This window comes from Salmo trutta, chromosome 16 (assembly GCF_901001165.1).
Source record: "Salmo trutta chromosome 16, fSalTru1.1, whole genome shotgun sequence".
Taxonomy (NCBI): domain Eukaryota; kingdom Metazoa; phylum Chordata; class Actinopteri; order Salmoniformes; family Salmonidae; genus Salmo; species Salmo trutta.
This window is the reverse complement of record NC_042972.1, coordinates 50961960-50980612: the sequence shown is the minus strand read 5'-3', so window position 1 is coordinate 50980612 and position 18653 is coordinate 50961960. Positions and strand designations below refer to the sequence as shown.

Sequence of the window (18653 nt, the reverse complement as noted above, 5' to 3'; positions counted from 1 at the left end):
TTGTCTCTGGCCTAACAACACCCGTGCCAATATATCCTCCAATCACCGGCTTCCCTGGCATTATCACTTAATCATCTATGAGTGTTTACTGTTGACTACACTACTTGCTACCGTGTAATTACACATGTAATTACACTGTAATAAGGATCCCTTAAAAGGAAGTGTTACCAAAAATGGTAACACAAGAGGAATCAACTAAAATACACAAGTATGGAGCTAGCCTACAGGGTGTAACCGATCAATGTGCAGGGGTAAGAGGTAAAAGAGATATGTGACATACATGAAAGCAGGGTAAAGTGACTAGGCATGGGGATAGATAATATGGTGAGTGTAAAATTGTGTGTATGTTTTGTGTGCACGTGTGTGTATGTGTGTTTGTGCTACAGGCAATAAAAACTCAGAACACGAAAGTGAAGTGATGAGCGAAATGAGAGACAATTTTCTGTAGTACACCGTCCGTATCATTTTCTCACCGCGCGCAGAGAGTGGGAAGCATGAACGAACAGGATCTAGGGAAGGAGGCGGAACTTAAACGAGCTCAACAGCTCAGCTATACAGTAGACCATATACAAATGCCGTTAATATCTCAATCGACAATTTTCTGTTAGGCTACTACGAGAGATAATTGAGTGCGCGCGATTACGGTAGAGTTTATATAGAGAAGAGACCTAGGAGTCAAGAAACAGAAGAGGAAAGTATCGAGATAAAGTAGATGTATGTGTAAAATGTCTCATTAATCGCGGAATTCATTCGAAACCAGCGTGGCACTCGACTCAACTGGTAAGATTTTAGCATATTCCAGTGTTTCATATTCCTGTGACTTGTGAAATGTTCGAAAGTTTTGATCGATTGTTCCACAATTTACTAGCCAGCATAATTTCTTCAAAACTATAGCTCTAGAATTGCATTTAGGAAATAAACCCAATTGAGCGTAAACACATTGTTAAAGACAATAAAAACTTCAAATAACCATTCCTTATTCACATGAATGAACAATGCCTTAATATCATATATACGATTTAATATGTCTATTTTTGTATTTATTTTGATCATCTTAATTTGCCTTCACGCGTAAATTTCACCACCATCTGCCTTCTTCGAAGGAATCAATTATACATTAATTTCATTGTTTGTAATTTGAAGACTACGTAACACACACATTTTAATTTGATATAGCCACCTTTCACAATATCTTTTGTGCACTCCATGTGTGATGACTCAAGTTTAATTGTCTGATAGCAAATGCTATGGTCCCTGATATTAACAAAATAATAGTACACTGTGAAAATAGAAAGACTCAAAACACCATGATTGTGTAATGAAACCATGATCAGTAGTGCACCTAACATGATATTTGGTGTTTGGAGGTGTGTTTGAATCTAAACCCAATGCATGTGTTATGATACACAGAATAAAATAAAAAAAAACAGAATAGAAGTACTCTGAAACATCCAAAGTGGTTCTTCAATCTGAATATTGTTGTTTTTAAGTCTTGTGAAAGTGAGTGTAAAAGGCAGCATCAAAACACAATATATGTTTTTTTTAAATTTCAGACTGTGTCGCTGCTACAATCAAATGATTAAGAAATGCAAATAGTTTTTCAGCTAAATATTGATTGACGATATGGAGAATGGAGAATTCTCTATGAATACTCTATTCTCTATGGAGAATATTTTTGGGTGGAATTCCACTTTTTTCTATGCTTTATAGATTACAGTGGTACTAATTAAGTCGTTTTTTGGTATCTGTACTTTACTTTACTATTTTTTATTTTTGACAACTTTTACTTTTACTTCACTACAGTCCTAAAGAAAATAATGTACTTTATATTCCATACATTTTCCCTGACACCTAAAAGTACTCGTTACATTTTGAATGCTTAGCAGGACAAGAAAATGGTCCAATTCACGCACTTATAAAGTCATCCCTACTGCCTCTGATCTGGCGGTCATCCCAACTGCCTCTGATCTGGAGGACTCACTAAACACAAATGCTTTGTTTGTAAATTATGTCTGAGTGTTGGAGTGTGCCCCTGGCTATCCATAAATAAAATATAGATAATGGTGCAGTCTGGTTTCCTTAATATAAGGAATTTGAAATGATTTATACTTTTACTTTTGATACTTAAGTACATTTTAGCAATTACATTTACTTTTGATACTTAAGTATATTTAAAACCAAATACTTTTAGACTTTTACTCAAGTAGTATTTTACTGGGTAACTTTCACTTTTACTTAAGTCATTTTCTATTCATGTATCTTTACTTTTACTCAAGTATGACAATTTGGTACTTTTTCCACCACTGATAGATTAGGAACAGGAGGAGATGGAGAAGGAGCAGTGGCGTGTATTCATGGCTGCCAAAAACATATACAATAATTTACAGTGCCTTCGGAAAGTATTCAGACCCCTTGACTTTTTCTACATTTTGTTATGTTACAACCTTATTTTAAAATGTATGATTTTTTTCTCCTCATCAATCAAGAAATCTTTGCAAATTAAAAAAAAAAAAAAAGGAAATATCATATTTACATAAGTATTCAGACCCTTTACTCAGTACTTTGTTGAAGTACCTTTGGCAGCGATTACAACCTTAAGTCTTCTTGGGTATGACGCTACAAGCTTGGCACACTTGTATTTGGGGAGGCTGGACCACTCAAGGACATTCAGAGACTTGTCCCGAAGCCACTCCTGTGTTGTCTTGGCTATGTGCTTAGCACACGTTGTCCTGTTGGAAGGTGAACCTTCGCCTGGGTCTGAGGTCTTGAGAGCGCTGGAGCAGATTTTCATCAAGGAGCTCTCTGTATTTTGCTCTGTTCATCTTTCCCTCGATCTTGACTAGTCTCCCAGTCCCTGCTGTTGAAAAACATCCCCACAGCATGATGCTGCCACCACCATGCTTCACCGTAGGGATAGTGTCAGGTTTCCTCCTGACATGACGCTTGGCATTTAGGCCAAAGAGTTGAATCTTGGTTTCATCAGACCAGAGAATCTTGTTTCTCATGGTCTGAGAGTCTTTAGGTGCCTTTTGGCAAACTCTGAATGTATCTCACTGGAGAAAGCATCCGAGCCAGCGAAACAGCGCCCCTCTGTCTCTGTATGTGTCCCCCCCCCTACCATTAATAGCCAATAAGCGTTGAGCTAAACTGAGTGTGCTCAACTGTAAATGGGCCTGGCGTACCAAAATAAAGTGTCAATAGAAGCAAGTTTGAATTTGGCTTCAAACCAATCCCAGTACAACAAGCCAAACGTCATTGACTACTGTAAGTCGCTCTGGATAAGAGCGTCTGCTAAATGACTAAAATGTAAATGTAATTGACAGAAAAAATGTTGAATTGTTGCATCTCGTTGTGTTGTTGTCCTCTGGTGGCTAGGTAGCTAAAATGGACCCTTTCCTAAATTAGCCATGGATGGAGATAGGGATTTGGACTTGTGGTTTTAATTAATTATCCGTACTGGCCAATAATTATAACAGCAATTGTCATCCAACCATAAATTCCTACATTGTGCCTCTGGTCTGAGAGGATGGAAGTAGCTAGATGTAGACTAATGTCAACCAGCTGGCCAATTGTTGCACATGAAAGGAAGTTAGGGTAGCGAGCAAGCATTTTAGCCAGGTAGCCTAGGACAACAAAAACTAAAAGCGTGTACTGTATGACAGTCATAGACTTTTTCGGCAACATGAAAGAGAGCGGAGGGCATTGGAGTTTCTCTACAAGTAGGGTGAGTCAACATGTTTTCTACTTACGCACACACACACACACACACACACACACACACACACACACACACACACACACACACACACACACACACACACACACACACACACACACACACACACACACACACACACACACACAGACAGACATAAACACACACACACACACAGAAATCAGTACCATGGGAAGCCACATCATATTTACCTTACATTGATTGGACTAAATCGTTTTTGGAATCTTTTAGTTGTCACTGTATTAGGCTAAGCATAGGTGATGTGATGATGTTGAAATGTTGAAGTTGAAATGGTGCTAGAGGTGACAGCTCCTGATTCTCTGGTGTTCTAAATCAATAGTTGTTTCGTAGTCCGAATATGTCGGAAACATTAACTTGATTGACCATGCTGTAGGTCATGTAACTGTTTGTTAAATGCAATATGCTCTGTGGACTCTCCGGTTTTGTGATAAAACAAAGGTGTGATTGAATTTATTCTGCCACTGTGACTTCTTATTGTCTCGACCTAGGTCTGTATATCACGGTGGCAAGTCATATGAACTAACAGGTTATAGAGCAAACAACAAAATTATCACAACATGTAGATTGTAATATGGCTTTTTTTTCCTGGCTTGGCTTCCCCAGTGATTTTACCCAAGTACCGCTACTGAGAAGTAGTCAAAATGGGACAGGCGGAAGCGGGAATTTAACCCCGATCGTAGGTTACATTTCAGGTTACATTTCATTGAAATTTCATTTGATTTTTACACACTCATCCACACAGCAAAAAAATTATTCTGGGGTGAATTGAAATTGACAAAAAAACTAAAACATATACTGAATGCAAGTCATTTCAATGATTTGTTCATTTCATTTGACCCCAAAAAACATTTACAGTGAGGGAAAAAAGTATTTGATCCCCTGCTGATTTTGTACGTTTGCCCACTGACAAAGAAATGATCAGTCTATAATTTTAATGGTAGGTTTATTTGAACAGTGAGAGACAGAATAACAACAACAAAAATCCAGAAAAACCCATGTCAAAAATGTTATAAATTGATTTGCATTTTAATGAGGGAAATAAGTATTTGACCCCCTCCCAGGTGTCTTTTATACAGGTAACGAGCTGAGATTAGGAGCACACTCTTAAAGGGAGTGCTCCTAATCTCAGTTTGTTACCTGTATAAAAGACACCTGTCCACAGAATCAATCAATCAATCAGATTCCAAACTCTCCACCATGGCCAAGACCAAAGAGCTCTCCAAGGATGTCAGGGACAAGATTGTAGACCTACACAAGGCTGGAATGGGCTACAAGACCATCGCCAAGCAGCTTGGTGAGAAGGTGACAATCCTGCAGCGCCCCGCAAGGTCCCCCTGCTCAAGAAAGCACATATACATTCCCGTCTGAAGTTTGCCAATGAACATCTGAATGATTCAGAGGACAACTGGGTGAAAGTGTTGTGGTCAGATGAGACCAAAATGGAGCTCTTTGGCATCAACTCAACTCGCCGTGTTTGGAGGAGGAGGAATGCTGCCTATGACCCCAAGAACACCATCCCCACCGTCAAACATGGAGGTGGAAACATTATGCTTTGGGGGTGTTTTTCTGCTAAGGGGACAGGACAACTTCACCGCATCAAAGGGACGATGGACGGGGCCAAGTACCGTCAAATCTTGGGTGAGAACTTCCTTCCCTCAGCCAGGGCATTGAAAATGGGTCGTGGATGGGTATTCCAGCATGACAATGACCCAAAACACACGGCCAAGGCAACAAAGGAGTGGCTCAAGAAGAAGCACATTAAGGTCCTGGAGTGGCCTAGCCAGTCTCCAGACCTTAATCCCATAGAAAATCTGTGGAGGGAGCTGAAGGTTCGAGTTGCCAAACGTCAGCCTCGAAACCTTATGACTTGGAGAAGATCTGCAAAGAGGAGGGGACAAAATCCCTCCTGAGATGTGTGCAAACCTGGTGGCTTACTACAAGAAACGTCTGACCTCTGTGATTGCCAACAAGGGTTTTGCCACCAAGTACTAAGTCATGTTTTGCAGAGGGGTCAAATATTTATTTCCCTCATTAAAAAGCAAATAAATGTATAACATTTTTGACATGTGTTTTACTGGATTTTTTTGTTGTTATTCTGTCTCTCACTGTCACGTCCTGACCAGTATAAGGGTTATTTGTTATTGTAGTTTGGTCAGGACGTGGCAGTTGGGGTTTTGTGTTGTTGGGGTTTTGTGTTGGGGTTTTGTGTTGTTGGGGTTTTTGGGTAGTGTTCTATGCTTTGTATTTCTATGTTCTATTTTTTCTATTTCTATGTCTAGTTTATTGTTTTGACCTTCAATTGGAGGCAGCTGTTCCTCGTTGCCTCTAATTGAAGGTCCTATTTAGTAGGGGTGTTTTTCTATGGGTTTTGTGGGTAGTTGTTTCTTGTTTAGCTGTGTGCCTGAAAATACTGTTTTCGTCGTTCTTTTTGTTCAGTGTTCATTTATTTTAATAAAGAAGATAATGAGCATTCACGTACCCGCTGCATTTTGGTCTAATCACTACGACGCCCGTGATAGAACTACCCACCACAAACGGACCAAGCAGCGGAGGAAGGAGCAGCACCAGGAGAGGAGCTATCTGGAATCGTGGACATGGGAGGAAATTCTGGACGGGGCTGGACCATGGCACCAGGCTGGGGAATACGTTCGCCCTATGGAGGAGCTGGAGGCAGCCAAGGCAGAGCGGCGCCGTTATGAGGCCTTATACGCGCTTATTGGACAGTGTGAGAGGCAGCCCCCCAAAACATTTTTTGGGGGGGCACACAGGGAGTGTGGCTAGGTCAGGCAAGATCCCTAAGCCAACTCCCCGTGCTTTTTATGGGGAGCGTTTGGCCGGTCTATGCGGAAGTGCGCATGATTTCGCCCATGCGCACGCACAGTCCGGTGCGAGCGATCCCAGCCTCCCGTAAGTGCCGTGCTAGAGTGGACATCCAGCCTGGGAGAAGTGCACCGGCACAATACATCTGGCCACCAGTGCGTCTCCTGGGTCCAGGCTACCCTACACCTGCTTTACGCACGGCAGCCATCAGGCTTCTGCACAGTCCAGTTCGCCCTGTGCCAGCACTCCACCCGTGCAGGGCTACTGTGACTACCCAGCCAGGACGGGTGGTGCAGGCTGTGCGTTCCAGACCTCCAGTGCTGGTTCATGGCCCGGTGTATCCAGTTCCTGCTCCTCGTTCTAGCCTCAAGGTGCATGTCCATAGTCTGGCGTCTCCAAAGCCAGCACCACGCACCAGGCCTCCAGTGCATCAGCCCAGTCCAGTACGTCCTGTTCCCGCTCCTCGCACTAGCCTTGGGGTGCGTGTCCCCAGTCTGGTGCCTCCAGTACCAGCCCCACGCACCAGGCCTCCAGTGCGTCAGCCCAGTCTTGTACGTCCTGCTCCTGCTCCTCGCACTAGCCCTGTGGTGCGTTTAAATAGTCTGCCGTCTCCAAAGCCAGCCCCACGCATCAGGCTTTCAGTGCGCAGTCCCCGTCCAGAGCTTCCAATGACAGTACCCCGTCCAGAGCTTCCGGCGACAGTACCCCGTCCAGAGCTTCCGGCGACAGTACCCCGTCCAGAGCCTCCGGCGACAGTGCCCCGTCCAGAGCTTCCGGCGACAGTGCCCCGTCTAGAGACGGCCCACAGTCCGGAGCCTGCAGAGACGGCCCACAGTCCGGAGCCAGCAGAGACGGCCCACAGTCCGGAGTCAGCAAAGACGGCCCACAGTCTGGAGTCAGCAGAGACGGCCCACAGTCCGGAGTCAGCAGAGATGGCCCAAAGTCTGGAGCCAGCTTATGTTACGAATCCCTTTTGGCCCTGCAGTCTAGGGGAGATGGATACGAGACCCGTAACATAAATCATGCAAATTATAATCGTGATAAGTAACAGTGAGAACAAAAAACACAGACAACTTAAGTCTACAGTCAAACTCTAAAGGTTTATCGCTAAACACACGGTAATGGGGTGTGAGAAAAGGGGCTGAGCTGGACCCAAGCAAAGAAACAATATTCCAAAACACCCCTAAGCTAGACTAGCCTACTTCAAGAACAGCTAGCTAACTAACCAAAAATTACAGTGGGTGGTCCGCCCAGTTCTAACTAGGGTACTTAGACAAAGTATTCCTACGGGTAATGTATGCCCATGGGCGACTTGCCTTGGTACCCCCTTTTCCCACCAAACAAACAAACAGCCAAACAAAACAATACTCACAGGATAACCGGACAAATGTGACATGTAGTTGCAAAACAAAAGAGAGATCAATAGAGAAAGAGAGAGATAGAGCTGGGGACAGAGAGAGAGAGAGATTGAGCACAAAGATTGATCTCACAGAGAGAGATTGAACACAGAGTGAGAATGAGCTAGAGAGAGATTGATCTGGGGAGAAAACAACTGACTGGGTTTTTAAACCAAGGGAAAGGGGATGTGATTGGTTGAGGGAAAAGGAGCAGGTGTCTTCTGATTGGGGACTGATTGATGACTGATTGGGGAGTGATGATTGTCACCTGTGAGGGGAGAAGGAGAGAGAAACGAAACACACAGGATACATACAGGATACCTGTATCCGTAACACGGCCCACAGTCCGGAGCCAGCAGAGACGGCCCACAGTCCGGAGCCAGCAGAGACGGCCCACAGTCCGGAGCCAGCAGAGACGGCCCTCAGTCCGGAGCCAGCAGAGACGGCCCACAGTCCGGAGCTCCCAGAGTCGCCCTCCGGTCCGGAGCTCCCAGAGTCGCCATCCGGTCCGGAGCTCCCAGAGTCGCCCTCCGGTCCGGAGCTCCCAGAGTCGCCCTCCGGTCCGAGGTCTCCAGCGACACGCATCAGCCCGAGGTCTCCAGCGACACGCCTCAGCCCGAGGTCTTCAGCGATGCGCCTTTGTCCAGAGACTTCGGGAGGGGTAAAATATAATTAACAGTTAGCGGGGGTGGACAGGTTAGGTTGGGGAGTGAGGCCGGAGCCTGAGCCACCTCCGTAGTAGGAGGTTGGGGGGGGGGGGGTGTAGCACAAGAACCGTCGGTGACAGTGGCCACCTCCCTTCCCTCCCTTTAGTTTGGGATTATTTTTGTTTTGGGTTTATTTTTGTGTTTTTGTTTAAGGTGCATCCGGGGTCTGCACCTTTGGGGGGGGGGGGTACTGTCACGTCCTGACCAGTATAAGGGGTTATTTGTTATTGTACTTTGGTCTGGACGTGGCAGGGGTGTGTTTGTTTTGTGTTGTCAGGGTTTTTGGGTAGTGTTCTATGTTTTGTATTTCTATGTTCTATTTTCTAGTTTTTCTATTCCTATGTCTAGTTTATTGTTTTGACCTTCAATTATAGGCAGCTGTTACTCGTTGCCTCTAATTGAAGGTCCTATTTAGTAGGTGTGTTGTTCTATGGGTTTTGTGGGTAGTTGTTTCTTGTTTAGCTGTGTGCCTGACAAGACTGTTTTCGTCGTTCTTTTTGTTCAGTGTTCATTTATTTTAATAATGAAGATATGAGCATTCACGAACCCGCTGCATTTTGGTCTAATCACTACGACGCCCGTGACACTCACTGTTCAAATAAACCTACCATTAAAATTATAGACTGATCATTTCTTTGTCAGTGGGCAAATGTACAAAATCAGCAGGGGATCAAATACTTTTTTCCCTCACTGTAAGAATAAATCCAATTTAATATGTTGCTTGAAATGTAAGTATATTTTATGAGGATAACCAAAGGATATCAAAACAATGATGAGGTCGACCCATTCCCGCTTTTCCAACTTTTAATGGTGTCAGCAAATACAGTATCCTGCAAACCTCTAGTTACTGATGGTGTATTGAGAACTTTGCGCACCAATGCCTGCCAAAATGGGTTAAACTGGCAAATGATCAGATACATAAATCATTGTTAAACATTAAAATACTCTAGAAGAAGTGATCTCATTCTGCAGTAGACAGGATTTGAAACACCATTATAGTTTTTAGAAGCTACAGCGAGAGGAAACAACACCAAAAAATAAATTATCTAATTCTGTGCTAAACAGAACTCGACACACCAAAATAGGGTTTTCAACCATAACCAGTGCTCCCAGTCCCTGGCAAGGTGTTGCACAACAGTTGATTAAGTGGTATTACAACACACCATGTAATGTTTCAAACTATCTCAGGATGATTTAAGGTTTTGTCTCCTTCACTTTGGTGGCAGCTCAGTTGCCATTAGTTTGGTGTTACAAAGCAATTTTAACAGTGTATAACCCACCATAGCCTACTGAATATGTGTTTGGAAGTAAAATCCTTCACTGAATAAGACAAAAAAAGAAAAGAAAAAAAACCGAGACGGGTTTGAGTGAGAGGTCTAATTGATGTTTCCAAGTTGCCACACAACGCTCCAAAGTTTGCATAGTTCCTAATTTCAATGTACTTTTATGACTCAGAGATGAGTCTTTAAATATAAGGTGCAATTTGAGCTCTCCTAGCTGTGCCGTTGAGGAACTAAAGCAAAGACACTTCTAGTTGTTTTCTTTAGAACACACCCCTGCATCCCTGCCTTTACACAATTACTGCTGTTGTTTACGCATTCCAAAAACAGTCAATTTATAAATCTCAATCTGGGTCATGTGGTCATAATTTGAAAGTTTGTTATGTTCAACATGGCTAGCTAAGTTATAAAATAGGATTTTGCGGTGTTAGGCTTTCACTAAAACCGTAAGAGAAGATGATCGTAATTTATGAATGAAGTCATGAGTGCATTCAGATGCGTGGTCTGCGGCAAATTTTCTTCACAATACAACAAACATACCCTGGGTTGTTCTGAAGAGAATGAGGCTATATCATCTTGTAACTTTACATCAAGTATAGTGATCATAAATGTTGTGAGATGGAACTCTGTTACATTCATTATTTGATTGGGAGAAAGCCATGCATAATACAATGAAGCGTAACATTCATATTCATGTAGCCGATCGAATGAAGAGAGAAGGGAATAATGGCAATTTTTTAAAACAATATTTAAACAGCTAAACACAAGATAGTTAAGGAGAGTCCTTATATATATATATATTTATTTTATATATAGACCATAAAGCAGTGCATGCTGGACATCAAGCACATATCCGGAAATTAATGTGGTAATTGACACTAATGTTACACTAATGCTCACTCCACTTAGGTTAGTTTGAGCACAGTCTGCCACAGTCTGCCATGTGTCAAGTCTTCCTATTTACTGCCCCTGAGATGACCATTGAAAGGTATTTTCTACATAATCTGTTGAAATGACATTTCAGTGTGGACCAGTTAATTTCAGTTGAAACTGACAAGTGTTTCTGGCCAGCTGGGGCACATATTTATTTTGGTGGAGTTTGACTCTAGACCTGCATGAGTGTCCATGGGACAGGAGCTGGGGTGTGATGCTTTGGACTTTGGTCTTTATCTAAACACTACTAACCAACACGAGGGGCAGGGCCAGGGTTCATGAGGCTGGAGAACAGGGCAGATAAGCAGGACCACGGTCAATGATCCCCCAGCTAGGCCATGACGGATTGGATTAGATCAGTGGTCACCAACCTTTTCTGAGTCAAGATCACTTTCTGAGTCCATAAGCAGGCCTGAGATCTACCGCTCAGATTACATTATTTTAGCAGATTACATTTAAAGAACATAAGCCTATGCAACATTAACCTATTAAAAACAGTTCTGTAGCAATGAGGTTTGTGCAGTAGGCTCAGCCAGGTCACCCGTTATACAAGTCAGTATTAGAAATCCATCCAATTCTGAGGATATCGGGAAATGAGTTGGAAATTGGCCACTAGGGGCAATAGTGAGCGATGTTAACTTCAAGTAGGTTCCGGTTTTGCTAGAGTGTTGTGGATGTCGATGGGTGTAAGCATCTACCTCTGGTGCAAAATGTTGCATGTGTTTGAATCCAGCAATAGAAAGTTGTTTTGAGATTTTTGTTTTAGCCTATCCCAAACCTTAACCCTTGCCTTAACCATTTAGAGTTCATGCCTAACCTTATGATTTCGGAGTTAATGCCTAAACTCACTTTAAACACTTCAAAATTTGACGTTTGGAACAACTTCGAAAAGTGACGTTTAAGAAACATGGATGAACATCTAATTCTGACCTGAGACTGTGAGAGCTTGTTGGTAGTGTCACGATCACTGTCCTCGAACTCCCTGTCATAAATAAGCCAAGGCGCAGCGTGCCGGTAATTCCACATCCTTTATTTAGAAGTGAAACCGAACAAAACAATAAACAGGATAAACAGAAAGAAACGTGACGTTCTGGGGCTGCTCAAAGGCAGCTGCACAAAAACAAGATCCCACAACTCAAGGAGGGAAAAAGGGCTGCCTAAGTATGGTTCCCAATCAGAGACAACGATTGACAGCTGCCTCTGATTGGAAACCATACCTGGCCAAAACATAGAAATAAAATACATAGAATGCCCACCCCATATCACACCCTGACCTAACTAAACAGAGATAAACGGCTCTCTCAGGTCAGGGCGTGACAGGTAGGCTATAGGCCCAATTCATTATCACAGCATATTGGCTATGCTTGAATTGCCCTACTAATGTTGTTCTTCTCAGACAGTGTAGATATTATTTCCAAATTGTAGGTATATGATCACACTGGTAATAGATTATTTGTTGTATTACTTGTGAGGCACAGCTGAGTGAGCATAATAATTAGCTTTTATTTTATTTTACTGGACTGATGGCCTGCATCTGATGGTCAGTCTAAGGGGAGGGAGGAAGGGAGAGAGCAGCATTGAGTCTGAATCGGTGAGGCTGTCTAACCGTCCCTCCGCTGTCCCTCCCTCCGCTGTGGAAAGAGGACACAAGTCTTCCAGCTGATGGCGAAACTCAAGTCGCATTGCATTATTTCTGCCTCATGCACCAATTCATGTTGTTATTCATATGACCAGAGAAAGTGAAATATTCCTTGATATTAAAAAAGACACAAGCCGCTAATATTAACAACACTTTGCTGTACCCATTCAGTGCTGGTTGTAGCGTGAGTGGAAGCAGGGAGAACAAGCATTTTATGGCTTATAAAATTGTTGAACAAAGTGTTGACAGTGCTGAATAACAACTTAAGCATGAACTTACTTATAAAAACAGCAGCTCTTTGTTGTATTCATTGAGTCTCTGTCAAGTCAAGGTTTTAAACGTTTTGAAATCTCACAGTATCAATTTTGCTGTGCGCTCAAGGCTTCTTTTTACAGCCTATGGCTCGAGAAAACTGGGTGATCTGAGCTATCTGATTGGCCAGCGGTAGGCCTATAGGTGCACTTGATTTGCTCTCTGGGCCTGCCGGGTTTGCAGAGTTATACCTTCAGACACATGAAATGGTTCAAAATGGGAAAACTTTGCCATCCCGGTGCTAGGGTAGCTGAATCAAGTGCACCTACCACCAACAGCGCTAAAAGGAAAAAAGAATAATACAGAAATGTTTGATGATCGACTAGGATTGCCTCGCGATCGACTGGTGACCACTGGAGTAGATGATTGGTTGACCTGGCTCAGTATTCAAGATGTGATTGGTGGGTGGCTGGGGACCAGGCTGGATGGGAAAGGGGCCCAGCTGTACTCTCCTGTCTGTCTGAAGTGAAAAGCCCTGTGAATAGTTCTGTTTGAGCCAAGCATCCGGCTCTGTTAAAGTGGAGTTTATTCTTATCCCAGTCCTTTCTCTATCTGGGCCAGACAGGCCCCCTTCAGACCTGACCTTGTCACATTCTGTATTAATATACACTACCGTTCAAAATTTTGGGGTCACTTAGAAATGTCCTTGTTTTTGAAAGAAAAGCATATTTTTTGTCCATTAAAATAACATCAAATTGATCAGAAATACAGTGTAGACATTGTCAATGTTGTAAATGACTATTGTAGTTGGAAACGGCTGATTTTTAATGGAATATCTACATAGGCGTACAGAGGCCCATTATCAGCAACCATCACTCCTGTGTTCCAATGGCACGTTGTGTTAGCTAATCCAAGTTTATCATTTTAAAAGGCTAATTGACCATTAGAAAACCCTTTTGCAATTATGTTAGCACAGCTGAAAACTGTTGTTCTGGTTAAAGAAGCAATAAAACAGTCCTTCTTCAGACTAGTTGAGTATCTGGAGCATCAGCATCTGTGGGTTCGATTACAGGCTCAAAATGGCCAGAAACAAAGAACATTCTTCTGCAACTCGTCAGTCTATTCTTGTTCTGAGAAATGAAGGCTATTCCATGCGAGAAATTGCCAAGAAACTGAAGATCTTGTACAATGCTGTGTACTACTCCCTTCACAGAACAGCGCAAACTGGCTCTAACCAGAATAGAAAGAGGAGTGGGAGGCCCCGGTGCACAACTGAGCAAGAGGACAAGTACATTAGAGTGTCTAGTTTGAGAAACAGACGCCTCACAAGTCCTCAACTGGCAGCTTCATTAAATTGTACCCGCAAAACACTAGTCTCAACGTCAACAGTGAAGAGGCGACTCCGGGATGCTGGCCTTCTAGGCAGAGTTGCAAAGGGCATATCTCAGACTGGCCAATAAAAAGAAAAGATTAAGATGGGCAAAAGAACACAGACACTGGACAGAGGAACATTGGAAAAAAGTGTTATGGACAGACGAATCTAAGTTTGAGGTGTTCTGATCACAAAGAAGAACATTCGTGAGACGCAGAAAACATTTAAAGATGCTGGAGGAGTGCTTGACGCCATCTGTCAAGCATGGTGGAGGCAATGTGATGGTCTGGGGGTGCTTAGATGGCGGTAAAGTGGGAGATTTGTACAGGGTAAAAGGGATCTTGAAGAAGGAAGGCTATCACTCCATTTTGCAACGCCATGCCATACCCTGTGGACGGCGCTTAATTGGAGCCAATTTCCTCCTACAACAGGACAATGACCCAAAGCACAGCTCCAAACTATGCAAGAACTATTTAGGGAAGAAGCAGTCAGCTGGTATTCTGTCTATAATGGAGTGGCCAGCATAGTCACCGGATCTCAACCCTATTGAGCTGTTGTGGGAGGAGCTTGACCATATGATACTTAAGAAGTGCCCATCAAGCCAATCCAACTTGTGGGAGGTGCTTCAAGAAGCATGGGGGAAATCTCTTCAGATTACCTTAACAAATTGACAACTAGAATGCCAAAGGCCTGCAAGGCTGTAATTGCTACAAATGGAGGATTCTTTGACGAAGCAAAGTTTGAAGGACTCAATTATTATTTCAATAGAAAAATCATTATTTATAACCTTGTCAACGTCTTGACTATATTTCCTATTCATTTTGCAACTCATTTCATGTATGTTTTCGTGGAAAACAAGGACATTTCTCAGTGACCCCAGACTTTGAACGGTAGTGTAGTTCAACTCACAGGACAGTCTTTGTTGATGTTTTTGATGTATTGTTCCAGCCACCTATAGGGTCACTATACAGTATTTAAAACATTTTAATATTTCACCTTTATTTAACCAGGTAGGCTAGTTGAGAACAAGTTCTCATTTACAACTGCGACCTGGCCAAGATAAAGCAAAGCAGTGCAACACAGAGTTACACATGGAATAAACAAACATACAGTCAATAATAAAATAGAAAAAGTCTATATACAGTGTGTGCAAATGAGGTAGGATAAGGGAGGTAAGGCAATAAATAGGCCATAGTGGCGAAATAATTACAATATAGCAATATTGAAATGGCTGCTGGTGTGTAACTGGAGTTGTACTGTAATGACCTGTTGAGGTTTCCATCCCAGAATATCACAAACGATACCATGGAATGCCATAGCTTTCATGAAGGAGGAAATTGTCACGGCTGTCGAAAGGAGCAGACCAAAGTGCAGCGTGGTTGTAGTTCTACATTTTATTTAATCCGTGAAACTTTGCAATACATAAATAACTGAATAGACAAAACAACAAACCGTGACGCAGAGAGAAACAAACACTACTCAAAATATAATAACCCACAAACCCCAGGAAGAAAAACCCCTACTTAAATTTGATCTCCAATCAGAGACAACGAGGACCAGCTGCCTCCAATTGGAGATCAACCCAAAAAAACTCAACATTGAAATAGAAACCTAGAACATAAACATAGAAATACAAAACATAGAAAAACACAAAACACCCCCTGTCACGCCCTGACCTACTCTACCATAAAAATAACCTCTTACTATGGTCAGGACGTGACAGAAATGCTAATAGTTATGACTGTATAATTCTCGTTACAGTACTGTAGTACTGATATTTTGATATTTTGATAAGATCATCATGATTTTCCATGGTGAAAAACTAACAAGATAGCTGCTGATGTATAAAGCAGCTCTAAAGATCCTTATTGGAGACTCACCGAGACACTCACTTTCTTTTACTGGCTGCTGCTGTACAATACATTCTGATATACAGGTAACTGCCAGAATAATGAAAACACTTAATAAATGAGGTATACAAAGTATATTGAAAGCAGGTGCTTCCATACAGGTGTGGTTCCTTAGTTAATTAAGCAATTTACACAGTGCCATGTATTCATTGATGCCAAGGGAAGCCAGGACTTCCCAAAATATTCCATCAATTCTCAAGCTGAATCTGACCGGAGAAATCATCCAAGCGAGGGAAACAGCTCCCCTCTCTCTCAGTATGTGTAGCCCATGTATCGGATTCTGTCTGGACCAATAGATTATAACATGTTGCCGCCGTAGCATTTGATTGATTGATGCCAGCAAGCATTTGGCCTCCCTTGATAAAACATTTTTATAAAGGAATTAGGCAACTGTGGGTTGCCCTGGTGTAGCAAAATGCCTCCATGGGAGGCCAGTTTGGATTTGGCTTCACACCAATCAAATAAATTCCTACGCAAAAAGTCATTTTCAGAAAACGTGTCTGTTTCTGGTCTGCTTGTGTTGATGTCCTGCAGTAGCTAGCTTGCTAAATCTGCCCTTTCCTAAGCCATGGATGGAGATGGGGATTTGTACTTGTGGTTTTGACTTAATTCTCTTTACAGGCCAATGATTATGACGACGATTTAGATCTAACCATAAATTACTGTATTGTGCCACTGGCCTGAGACGATTGAAGTTCAATATGTAGCCTTGATGTAGCCTAGTAGGCTCACGTTAACTAGCTAGCTAACTTAGCGGGTTCATTGTTACCCATGCAAGGAAGTTAGGCTAGCAAGCATTTTAGCTAGGTAGCCTATAAAAATAAAAGTGTATGAGCCAAAGACCGTTTTGCCAACATGAAAGAGAGGAGCATGGCATTGGCATTCAACTAGTCTACAAGTTTGTATCTTTAAATTTGTTTTCAATCTATTAAACAAAGCATATAGCCTTGTTTATTTGATGTTTAATGGTTTAAGTTGAAATGTTCTGGAATTGCAGAGGCAGTGCTCCTGTTGTCTTTGTGTTGACTTGAGGTAACTGTGGTTCTAAATCAGAGTTGTTTTTGTAAACTGTCAAACGTTAACTTGCTTGACCATGCTGCAGGTGATATAACTGTTTGTTACATGCAATATTTGCTTTGTGGACTTCACCGGACAGATGTTGCTCTCCGGTTTTGTGATGAAACAAATGTATGTGTAGTTGACTTTATCCCGCCACTGTGTGACTGTTGTCTTTTTGTTGTCACGGCCTTATTGTATGTCACGGTGGCGTATGAACTAATGGGTTATAGAGCGAACAAATATCACAACATACTGTAGGTTGTAATATGGCTTTTTTACTGGCTTGGCTTCCTCAATGATTTTACCCAGGCACCGCTACTGAATTTACATTCCATTAACATGCTTAGGGTCATGTATAAAAATGCTGGCCAGGCCATTATTTTGTCTACCGTGGCTCAAATCAAATGTTATTTGTCACATGCTTCATTATCAACAGATGTAGACTAACACTGAAATGATTACGGGTCCTGTTCCAACAATGCAGAGTAAAAGAAAATATACAAAAATGCTAATAAAAAATAGAAATAGTGACACGAGGAATAAATAACAATAACAAATAAAAATACCATGGCTATATACAGAGTTCCGGTACCGAGTAACAGCTTCTACCCCAGTACCGGGGGTAGAAGCTGTTCACGGTCCTGTTGATTCAAAGCTTGGCGCTCTGGTACCGCTTGCTGTGCGGTAGCAGAGAGAACAGTCTATGGCTTGGGTGGCTGGAGTCTGTCAATTTTTGGGATGACAATGCCCCGAGTGGTCACTGAATTGTTTGATGAGCATGAAAACGATGTAAAGCATCTGCCATGGCCGTCTCAGTCACCAGATCTTAACCCAAATGAACACTTATGGGAGATTCTGGAGCAGCTGCCTGAGACAGCGCTTTCCACCACCATCAACAAAACACCAAATTATGGAATTTCTCGTTGAAGAATGGTGTTGCATCCTTCCAATATAGTTACAAACACTTGTAGAATCTATGCCAAGGTGCATTGAAGCTGTTCTGGCCCGTGGTGTCCCGATGCCATATTAAGACACTTTAGGTTGGTGTTTCCCTTATTTTGTCAGTTACCTGTATCTGTCCATTAAAACACACCAACCATCAACCAATGACCTCACTGTAATGGATGAGGGGGTTTATTCTGACAGGGACTTTGAAAAAGGGGAGTAAATCAGAGTGTTGCGCAGTGAAAAGTCAAATAGACAGATACAGACACTGTGTGATGTTACAGAGTTGTGTATGTCGGATCTTAATTTGAGCCAGTTTGCTACAGCAACAGGAAATGTGAATTATTATGTGGATTATAATTAATGGCAAATTTTGTGTGGGTTGATACATTTTTCGTAAGGGAAAAACAAGTCCAACATTTCAAGGTGTAAATTACAAACTTCGGAAGCCATTTTAAATATACTACAAGTTTTAGATTTCCTGCATTGCAGGAAAGTTCTCCTGCAACAGGGTGGTCAAATTAAGATCCTACATCTGTAGTTTGTAGTGATGGGAATTTCAGTTAAAAGAAATAATATTTT

The 18653-nt window shown here is 42.3% G+C and overlaps 1 protein-coding gene across 2 annotated transcripts in view; it reads left to right on the top strand.

Annotated features, from left to right (window-relative positions):
- The first annotated feature begins 436 nt into the window (after window positions 1-436).
- Window positions 437-18653, top strand: part of LOC115150974 (sodium-coupled neutral amino acid transporter 3) — a 66372-nt gene continuing 48155 nt past the window's right edge. The window contains exon 1 of one of the 2 annotated variants that reach the window (XM_029694851.1): window positions 437-780. The gene's annotated coding sequence lies outside the window, so the exon portion shown is untranslated. The remainder of the gene's footprint in view (window positions 781-18653) is intronic. The other variant, XM_029694850.1, reaches the window with a different exon arrangement.